The 11,603-nt window shown below is 46.6% G+C and overlaps 1 protein-coding gene across 1 annotated transcript in view; it reads right to left on the reverse strand.

Annotated features, from left to right (window-relative positions):
• Positions 1-11,252, reverse strand: part of LOC123752427 (probable G-protein coupled receptor Mth-like 1) — a 110,816-nt gene extending 99,564 nt beyond the window's left edge. Inside the window, exon 1 of the mRNA XM_069316543.1 lies at positions 11,087-11,252. The gene's annotated coding sequence lies outside the window, so the exon portion shown is untranslated. The remainder of the gene's footprint in view (positions 1-11,086) is intronic.
• Positions 11,253-11,603: the final 351 nt, after the last annotated feature.

Raw genomic sequence — 11,603 nt, forward strand, 5'->3', positions numbered from 1 at the left:
TCCTCTCCTATTGATCATCTTGTTTCTGGAATAACTTGATGAAATTTTTCCACCGTACTCAGTGGGTGATCTAATGTTTAGTCCAGAGGAACTGGCTTCGATTCCTTCTAGTCGAGTTTGAAGAGTTTGTGCTGCTGGTCCAAGAATTTATATTTACCAGTAATTCAATTGTTTCCACGTTCTTTATTGCGAGTCGTGGATGTCCTCTTGCATTGTATCTTATCTTGAAGCTGATACGTTGGAGGATCTTCCCCACAAGATATTCTGTGTACTTGTTGCATGTTTCCCTCTCAAGGTTCAAAGGAACTTGAACCTTGCGAAAGCTGTTTTTCCAGAGCGCTTGTAGTGTGGGGAAAGGGTGGTGGTGTTAGGGGGGAGGAAGGGTGGAAGTGTAGTGTGGGCAGAGTGTGGCAGGGACGGGGAAAGCCAGAGACATATATAGTGAGAGAGAAATATAAGCGAGAGACAGAGAGGTTGCATATAAACACGAGTTCTTGTTGAATGTAATCAGGAACGGGACACTGCTTAGTATTCATGCGGGAGTTGCTATAATCCGGCGAGCCTTCCAGGTGAGTCTGCCCGTGTTATCAACAACCTCCTGCAACACCACACCTGCTACACGTCCTGGTTCAACTTTGACGACGAGCGGACGTCTGGACTCCTCCTCCGTCTGGGAGCCGCCAGATCACGTTCTGTTTGCGCGAGTTTAAATTTAATATTCGTTTGACATTCTTATTCCACGGTTCGGATTGCTACGACGCCTGGCGCACATATCGCCTTGGGTCACAGTATAGTTCATAGTGACGGCGGACGCTGTGTCCGGCGCTGGCTTGGTAGAGAGGTGGGTCTTGGTGGGCTCCTGGTGTGCCCTCAGACGTAGTGGGTCTTGGTGGGCTCCTGGTGTGCCCTCAGACGTGGTGGGTCTTGGTGGGCTCCTGGTGTGCCCTCAGACGTGGTGGGTCTTGGTGGGCTCCTGGTGTGCCCTCAGATGTGGTGGGTCTTGGTGGGCTCCTGATGTGCCCTCAGACGTGGTGGGTCTTGGTGGGCTCCTGGTGTGCCCTCAGACGGGGTGGGTCTTGGTGGGCTCCTGGTGTGCCCTCAGACGTGGTGGGTCTTGGTGGGCTCCTGGTGTGCCCTCAGACGTGGTGGGTCTTGGTGGGCTCCTGATGTGCCCTCTGACGTGGTGGGTCTTGGTGGGCTCCTGGTGTGCCCTAAGATATGGTGGGTCTTGTTGGGCTCCTGGTGTGCCCTCAGATGTGGTGGGCTCCTGGTGTGCCCTCAGACGTGGTGGGCTCCTGGTGTACCCTCCGACGTGGTGGGTCTTGGTGGGCTCCTGGTGTGCCCTAAGATATGGTGGGTCTTGTTGGGCTCCTGGTGTGCCCTCAGATGTGGTGGGCTCCTGGTGTGCCCTCAGACGTGGTGGGTCTTGGTGGGCTCCTGGTGTGCCCTAAGATATGGTGGGTCTTGTTGGGCTCCTGTTGTGCCCTCAGATGTGGTGGGCTCCTGGTGTGCCCTCAGACGTGGTGGGTCTTGGTGGGCTCCTCGTGTGCCATAAGATATGGTGGGTCTTGGTGGGCTCCTGATGTGCCCTCAGACGTGGTGGGTCTTGGTGGGCTCCTGATGTGCCCTCTGACGTGGTGGGTCTTGGTGGGCTCCTGGTGTGCCCTAAGATATGGTGGGTCTTGTTGGGCTCCTGGTGTGCCCTCAGATGTGGTGGGCTCCTGGTGTGCCCTCAGACGTGGTGGGTCTTGGTGGGCTCCTGGTGTGCCCTCAGATGTGGTGGGCTCCTGGTGTGCCCTCAGATGTGGTGGGCTCCTGGTGTGCCCTCAGACGTGGTGGGTCTTGGTGGGCTCCTGGTGTGCCCTCAGATGTGGTGGGTCTTGGTGGGCTCCTAGTGTGCCCTCAGACGTGGTGGGTCTTGGTGGGCTCCTGGTGTGCCCTCAGACGTGGTGGGTCTTGGTGGGCTCCTGGTGTGCCCTCAGACGTGGTGGGTCTTGGTGGGCTCCTGGTGTGCCCTCAGATGTGGTGGGCTCCTGGTGTGCCCTCAGATGTGGTGGGCTCCTGGTGTGCCCTCAGACGTGGTGGGTCTTGGTGGGCTCCTAGTGTGCCCTCAGACGTGGTGGGTCTTGGTGGGCTCCTGGTGTGCCCTCAGACGTGGTGGGTCTTGGTGGGCTCCTAGTGTGCCCTCAGACGTGGTGGGTCTTGGTGGGCTCCTGGTGTGCCCTCAGACGTGGTGGGTCTTGGTGGGCTCCTAGTGTGCCCTCAGACGTGGTGGGTCTTGTTGGGCTCCTGGTGTGCCCTCAGACGTGGTGGGTCTTGGTGGGCTCCTGGTGTGCCCTCAGACGTGGTGGGTCTTGGTGGGCTCCTGGTGTGCCTTCAGACGTGGTGTACTGAAGTTAAATTACACAAGCATCTTAAGGAAGAGCTATTCCCGGTCCCAAAAATGGCTATTTGACCTTTGAGAATTACTGAATGTGGAAACTGTTGACCTATGACCGCCAGGTCACTCTGCAATAAAGAGTAGTCCTGATTCGTGACGTCACTGTTGGTGACTTAACTCAATATCCCAATAATTAGAATACTCTTGATATTATAAACAGTAATATTATACAATACAATTTGAATGCAAAATGAATAAAGGCTAATTTCTCTAAATAAGTGAATACTATAGAATGGTTCATTATACGAAACTATGAACAATGTGGGAACAGACCTGTGAGATTTATATTTATTTAATTTATATGAATTTATATTTACGTTAATTTATGTACTTCGATAGTAATTTGTATAATGGTAAGTGGACTGTATTTCTGCAATAATCTCATAATCTCACAAATCGATCCTCTACACATTAGGGGGGGTTTATATTAATTTATATATATGCAGCCAATCAAACTACAGTAATAGACTACATACATTGAAGAGGTTCCTTATCTTATAGTACAGCTGACCTTAATCCACCAGGTATAACCAGGATATAGAGACCACATTTTCCCTCTTTGAGGTAGCTTCCATCACCCTGGTAACTGATGCACAAAGCCTTCCTCGTCTTGACCTGTCAAAAGGGCGCTAGCTGTAAAGCCAGATTCCTATATATGACAGCTATATCAGAGAAACACTGTACATGGAACAATGAAGACCTGGGCTAATTACCTTTAGTTTGAGGCTACCACGTGCTCTAACCGGGTCACCCTATATAATGACATTAATGGCCATAAATGAAAGATACATGGGTTTCGGAAGAACACTTAACTTGATTTGTTGACAGCGTGTTGATAATGGTACACCTTTGATTTCCATAACACTTCGTCCAAGTAAAATTAACAGGAGCCGAATTTGCTCCCGTGAGCCTCTGGTCTAAGTCTAAACAATGGCTGCCCCTCCTTCCTCACTGACGCCTGGCTTACATTGTCCAGATGACAGAAAGTGATAGAAGGGTCACATTTACTCTACTTTAATATTGATAATTAAATTAATTTGTATGAGATGTTTTATGATAGTAAAGTCCAAAGACTAATGTATTTAAAAATAATTCCCACCATAATAGGTGGTGAATATAATAGTATGTGGTGATGATATCCCGTTTTCTTTAGACGGTAATTCCACTACAAGTTACGTTTTCTATGGGTTAACTTGTTTATACAACACAGCTATTATCTGTCTGTATGGTATTATTAAATGGTGTCGGATTTTCCGACAAACAAAGACGTCAGCCATTTTTTTTTTTTTTTTTTTTTAGATATATACAAGAGTTGTCACATTCTTGTACAGCCACTAGTACGCGCAGCGTTTCGGGCAAGTCCTTAATCCTATGGTCCCTGGAATACGATCCCCTGCCGCGAAGAATCGTTTTTTCATCCAAGTACACATTTTACTGTTGCGTTAAACAGAGGCTACAGTTAAGGAATTGCGCCCAGTAAATCCTCCCCGGCCAGGATACGAACCCATGACATAGCCATGAAACTGATTTTGTGACTCAGACTTGCTAACCCCCAGAGGAATGCGCGTTGTGAGGTCAGGTCCCTACACGACTTCTGGAACCTTCTAGATAATTCTTACAACAAGCCTAGTTTGTTACAACCGCCCCCCCCCCCCCCCCCCCGCACAAGCACTTAGTAAACCTTGTTAATTTGTTAAAAATAACTAGGTTTAGTATCCAAATCAACTCATGCCACAAACAAAAGCTAACCTAACTAAGAAAATTGGACAATTATTTGAGTGTCCAACATCTTCATCATCAACATGTGTAACTTCATAAATTTCTCAGCTGTCAACTGACAGCAATCCTCCGACATCAGGAAACATACATCCTATCCTTACTGGCATAGCTAAATAACATGTCCCTACTCTAACATCAAAGACTAGCTATTAAAATCTCTTGGCTCTTCACTAGCCAAGTTCATGTGTCCTCTAGAGCCGGCCACACCGTGCTCCGCCATGAAACATAAGTTATATCTTCAGACTGAACTTTCAGTCATCCGGGAGCGTACTACGGAACTATCAAGCTCACATCCGTGTACTGACCACTCCCCACTTAATGTCAACCTTGACATGCTAAGGAACACACCTAACATTTATTATATGTATCTAAAACATATATAAAAAAATTCTCCTATAACTATATCACAGGTTTCAGCTGACTGTACAGCCAAGTGTTCGCACTCACTGTAAGAGTGTCAATGTTTATATTGGTCCGCTTCTCCTGTGTTCAAACATTCTGAAAAAGATAGCACACAACACAATTTTCCATAACCGTTTGTTCTGGGCTTAGACAATTACACAGTTGCTTCGATCTTAATCAATGACCAATATATAGAGTAAAATTTTCATATATCATTATACCAGAATAGTTATTTTAAATCTGTTTTTCAACATTTATAAAGTATTGTGATTCTAAATCTGTTTTCAACATTTAAACAAAAGTGTCCAGATATTCTTTACACAGATGTTCAGAGCCAACTTTATCGTTTGTATCAATTGTTCATATTGAGTAATCTAGAAAAAAAAATCGATGCTGCTGGACGCTGAATGTAGTCGCTGACGATGTCGATCTTTCTTCTTCCCATGTTAGACATCGATACCTGGTCCACTTGTACTCCCATCCGGTACTCTTGAATGACGACAGAGTGTAGTAGAGCTGAGTGCCAAGTGACAGCTGTAGAATGCTGTTACTTCGGCCATTGATATTGCTCCCGACAGTCCACACGCCTTCATACCAATTACAGTTCACATGGCAGTCTTGATGTTAAACTTGACGTCGCAGATGACCACAGCAGAGCAGGACGATGTACCAACGGTGTCTCGTAACAGGAGTGGTGTCAGAGGGTCGTAGAGGCGGGTTGCTTGTTTGCAGAACAGGTGAATCTCGTCTTCCATCATTGCTCACGACATCTCAGGCGTTTCTTGATGTCACCAGGTTACTAGGCCGTAAACACCAACTGTGTATACCCTCGTACCGCCGACTTTAGGCCAAAGGAGACAATTTTGTGATCTTTTATTGGCGAGTCCCGGTACTCTGTAGGGAAACCGTGCCTTCCACCTGTGACCGCCTTACTTCCGCTTTCTTGTTGCTTCAGATGACGTAATCATTAATCTTCCGGCGAAATTCTTGAGTACTGCTATGTGCTTTCCATTTCTTGACCTCTCCTCCAACACTGCTGGAATGGCTGCAGTCTTGATGACGCAGCAGGTGGATAGTGGTGATCTCGAGACAGTTACCCCGGCGTTGTATGGCACCTCCGGTGACTGCTATAATGTGGGCAGCTCGCTGGCCCTGACAACCTCGTTAGTGACGTGAGGCGTCGGCCGGGTGACTCTTGGATAGTCACTCATCCCCAAAGTAACTGATGTATGGGTTACTGGGTCTGGTGGGGGTAGGGCTTTGTGTAACGTGCCTCCCCCCTCGGTCTTTACAGACAAGGGTTCACGTGTGGCTGGAACAACTGGGTCGGTGTACCAATCAGACCTGGGAACAGACAGACACAACACAGCGGAAGCATAGATATACTCTGGGTTTGGTAGAGGTGGAACCCCAGAGCACGGTAAAAGCTGCTACCTGAGTCAAGTATAGAGATAGTTCACCACATTGCCTTTACAGGAAAATCTAATGAATACTAAATTATACTAACCAAGGAAGTTACTTTACTGTATAGCACGAGATCTCGTCACCATAGGGTGGCGAGACTGCACCTGACTACTGATGAGCGATGACAGAGGGTCATCCTCATCTTCTGACTCGTCGGTGAAGCCATGAGTCAGGAACTAGACCCGCTGAAGGCAGTTCTAATTCCTCTCTAGCATGATAATGCTTCAATTTATTTACATGAATTGTCCTTTCCACCTGGTCCTCGAATACTCCATTTATAACAAGATTAACCGGCCCCGCCCTTTTAATTACTCTATATGGCCCTCGCCACCTCGGAGCTAGTTTCCTGCTCTGATTGGCGGGCGCAGCCTCATTCACTCTCAATACGAGGCTTCCTTCCTTCAACTCAAGAGGGCGCACTTTCTTGTCATAAAAATGAGCATACCGAGTCCGTGCCTTCTTGGACGCTTCAGCTGCAATATACCATGCATTTCTCATTTTTCCAAGGACCTCTGAAGGATAGTCCTCCCCGTATGCAACATTATGTCTGTTAAGCAGACCTGACGGGAAATTGCATGAATTACCAGTAAACAAATGAAGTGGTTGGGTGTTAATTGATTGGTGGATGGCAGTATTAAAGGCGAACTGAACATAGGGTAGGTGTTCATCCCAGGTGTTTGCGTCATGTTCAGCAAGGATTGCAAGCATATCCTTGACTGAACGATTAGTCCGTTCCGTCATTCCGTTTGCTTGTGGGTGGTAGGCTGTTGTAAAAGCCGAAGTTGTCTCTAAAATCTTACAAACTTCTCTAAATATATTCCCATTGAATTCTTGACCCCGGTCAGAGACTAAAACTTTAGGAGGTCCGAATACAGTAACGAACTTACGCAAGAATGCATCTGCAACTGTACGAGAATCCTTCTGAGGTAATGCAACTAGTGTAGTGTACCTAGACAAATGGTCAACTAGCACCAACACGTATCTGTTTCCTGAATGACTGATGTAAATCAATCAAATCGGCCCCCACACGATCTAAAGGCTCACGAATTTCAGGAAATTCCTGAAGTGGGGCTTGTACCTTAAGGGTACCGTTCCTCCTCTGGCAACGAGGGCACGACTTCACGAAATTGATTACTTCAGAAAGTAATCCTGGAAAATAAAATAGAGACTTTGCTTTTAAGTGGGTTTTAAAGACCCCCGGATGCCCTGCAATTTTAGCGTTAAAGCTTGCGCATGCTTCTGATGACCGCAACGCGTCCGGAATAACTAGCTGAAATACTGCCCTATCACTCTGGCTATTAACATAATACAGGACGCCCTGTTTCATTTCAAAATCATGAATAGGTAAATTCTTTTTCTTTTTCGGGTATTTTCCTCCCTCTAAATACTCAATAATTTCTTTCCATCTAGGCTCGCTCATCTGGTACTCTCTCATTTTATCTGATGGAATTGTTTCAATATTTTCATTAACTTGAACTGCCGCTATGTTCCTACTTAGGGTATCTGGCACAACATGTGCTGGACCAGGCTTGTACAAGATCTGGAATGAGTGGGCCGAAAGTTCGTGAGACCAGCGTGACATTCGTGGGCATTGTGTTCGCTTTTTAAATATGTGTGTCAACGGTCGATGGTCTGTGTAGATTACAAAGTGCCGCTGAAATAGGTAAGGCTCGAAATATCTAACTGATTCTACTACTGCCAGTGCTTCCCGATTCGTAGCTGAATAACGAACTTCAGGTCCTTTGACCTTCCTACTGAAATAGGCTACCGGATGGGGTAAATTATCCGCATCTCGCTGAATTAAGCACCCACCAATAGCTATACCGCTGGCGTCAGTGTGCACCTCCCATTCTTTCTCGAAATCAGGAATAGCCAATACCGGTGTCGTGATTAGTTGGTCTTTCAGTTTGCGATAGGCCTCGTCATGCTCAGATTTCCATACAAACTTCGCATTTTTCTTTGTCAGATCAGTCAGGGGTGCTGAAATGCCCGCGAAACCTTCAATATGACGACGAAAATATCCGGCCGCCCCCAAAAACCTACGCACGTCCTTTGCTGTCCTTGGAGTGGGCATGTCAACAATTGCGCGGCAAGAATCTGGGTCAGGTCGGATACCGTCTGGGCACACCTGGAACCCCAGAAATTTGAATTTCTGAGCCGCCAGGGTGCTTTTCTGAACGTTAAGCTTGAACCCTGCCTGGTCTAACAACTTCAAAGTCTCAGTCAAGTCCCGTAGGTGTTCCTCAAACGTCCTGGAATATATCACAACATCATCCAGGTACGCTAAAGAATGCCTACCCAGTACTGGACTAAGGATGAAGTTGATGGCCCTCTGAAACGACGAGGGCGCTGTCTTCAAACCAAACGGCATCCTACGGAATTGATAAGTGTGCCTACCATCCGAGAATGCTGTTTTTTCCCTATCTTGTTCTGCCACCGGAATCGCCCTATACGCCGATTTCGCGTCAAGAGTTGAGAAGTACTTAGCCGCACCAAATTGATCTATTATCTCCTGTATTCGGGGCAACGGATACACATCACCCTTAGTTAATTCGTTCACCTTCCGGTAGTCAACACAGAAACGATAACTACCGTCCGGTTTCCGAACTAGCACAACAGGAGAGAGCCACGGTGACGTACTAGGCTCTATTACGCCCTGTCTTAACATTTTCTGGCACTCCTCCCTGATAACGTTCTTTAATCCTGATGCTGCGGCTAATCCTCAGATTAGGAACTAATCCTCAGATCCTGATGCTGCGGCTGCTGTGTTATGATAACTGTACATCTTCTGCGTTACTCTATCTCTATTTTCTTAATCTGTGCTAGACTCTGTGGTATGTAAATGTCTCCATTCCACCTCTTAGTTGAACGATTAAAGCTTCGTCTACAATGCCATTGTCTGGAATTCCTACATAACTTGGCACCCAGTTGATAAGTATATAACGACCTTGACGTTTGAGTGTCAGATGAATGTTGCCACGTAAATGTTCTTGTTGCAAAGTTTCAGTGGCAGTTCTCGAATCTGTATGTACGAGAGATGGGGATAAAATAGAAAAAAAAGGGGGGAGAGAGAAGGCGAGGGGAGAGAAGAATGGAAAGGGCTCAGAGGAGGAGAGAAGAGGTGGATGCTGTGGGAGAAAGGTGAAGACAAGAGGAGAGGGGGAAGAGACGAGGAGAGGGGAAAAGACGAGGAGAGAGGAAGAGAAGAGGAAAGGGGAAGAGACGAGGAGAGGGGAAAAGAGGGAGATAGGAAAAGAGAGATTAGCGAGACGAGAGGGAGAGAGATATGGGCACAGTCGGGTTCCCTATCTAGCTGCCTATCCATATAGTGATACACTTTCCTGCAGCACATAACGTGATAGTGATGTGGACCCACTCTAATGTACCCACCGTGCTAGTAGGTAAGAAAGCCTTCCACAGTAGTGACTCAGATTTTGCACTGTGGAGAAATGCCAGACAGACCACTGGGACATTATCTAACACAGTGCACAGTTACAGCCACAACAAACCACTGGAACATTATCTAACAGTGCACAGTTACAGCCACAACAGACCACTGGAACATTATCTAACACAGTGCACAGTTACAGCCACAACAGACCACTGGAACATTATCTAACACAGTGCACAGTTACAGCCACAACAGACCACTGGAACATTATCTAACACAGTGCACAGTTACAGCCACAACAGACCACTGGAACATTATCTAACACAGTGCACAGTTACAGCCACAACAGACCACTGGAACATTATCTAACACAGTGCACAGTTACCAACCCATTAAGATTCCAACTTATATTCAACAGAGCAGAAGAAGTTGTTAAACACATATGGCAAAATCTTACTGAAGCGATCATACGAGTAATAAATACTCATACTCCGCCCAAGTAAAATAGAAACAAGCAACACTTAGTGGGCCAGCCAGAGGCTTAGGGCCCGCCCAGTGGGCCAGCCAGAGGCTTAGGGCCCGCCCAGTGCGCCAGCCAGAGGCTTAGGGCCCGCGCAGGAATATTATCCCTGCAAAAAAAAAAAAAAAAAAAAAAAAAAAAAAAAAAAAAAAAAAAAAACATTCACACACTTCTTTAGTTACGGAACAGTTATCCAGGAGCACCCTAACACAGGTACTGTATTGTGTAACAAGAACTACGACATTCCAGCAGTAACGACAACACAAGAATAATGACACGATCATTAGTCAACGACCAATAATGGAGGACATGAGCACAACTGTGGCTGGGGAGACAAGCGTCAGAGAAAATATTATTGGCTGATTAAGAACATTACAATTAAGGAAACTACAAAAGTTTCGAATTGGCCCATCAGAGCAGCTCCTGTTTGTTGTTGTTGTTGTTATTTAAGGTACAGCTACTTGGAACAAAAGTTCCAAGTAGCACGGGCTATGGTGAACCCGTAAGGAACTTGGCTCCTCTTTATATTCGCCATTGTAGCAACTGCCTTTAATCTTCTTACATTACTGCATAATGTATGGGTTAGATTCTTTAAAGTGTATGGAGTGATTATCATATATAATGTAAGTTTTACAATATTGATAGTGAATTATGTGTTTTGTGTTAGTGATCTTATTGTTAGTGAAGGTCACGTCTTATTGTTAGTGAAGGTCACGTCTTACTGTTAGTGAAGGTCACGTCTTACTGTTAGTGAAGGTCACGTCTTACTGTTAGTGAAGGTCACGTCTTACTGTTAGTGAAGGTCACGTCTTACTGTTAGTGAAGGTCACGTCTTACTGTTAGTGAAGGTCACGTCTTACTGTTAGTGAAGGTCACGTCTTACTGTTAGTGAAGGTCACGTCTTACTGTTAGTGAAGGTCACGTCTTACTGTTAGTGAAGGTCACGTCTTACTGTTAGTGAAGGTCACGTCTTACTGTTAGTGAAGGTCACGTCTTACTGTTAGTGAAGGTCATGTCTTATTGTTAGTGAAGGTCACGTCTTACTGTTAGTGCAAAAGATAACTTCAACAGAGGATGAATGTGGGCTTACCTCGCCATTGGGATGTTATCTTCCCGTGTTGCCTGAGTGATCCCTGGTACACGGAGCAGGACACGGAGACCAACACTGGCCGGTAACGTACTGCGTAGCGGAGAGATAAAGAGTGGCGGTGGTGGTGGCAACAGCCTCCCGCCTCGACCACTTCCAGCTGCACACTGTGAGGTGACTCCAGGCGCGTTACTGCCCCACGCAACCCGGCCGTAAGTATCGTCATCACTAGCTCCCCCCCTCCACCCCCCCTCCGTCCCTCCAGGTCTGTTCCTGCCCCACTCAACCCGGCCGTAAGTAACACCATCTCTCACCCCCCCCCCCTCCCCGTCTCTCCAGGTCCGTTCGTGCCCCATAGCACTTTCTCTGTAACTAGCTGACATTGTAACTATAAGGTGTGAAGGATAGATGAAATTGTTTATGTAATAATCTAAGATGAGGTCTGATAAAGACCTTTTGTGCCCTCTAATGCTTTTGCGCTACCGCTCACAGGATGAGTATGGGGTGCACAGTGAACTAC

This window comes from Procambarus clarkii, chromosome 84, assembly GCF_040958095.1.
Source record: "Procambarus clarkii isolate CNS0578487 chromosome 84, FALCON_Pclarkii_2.0, whole genome shotgun sequence".
Taxonomy (NCBI): domain Eukaryota; kingdom Metazoa; phylum Arthropoda; class Malacostraca; order Decapoda; family Cambaridae; genus Procambarus; species Procambarus clarkii.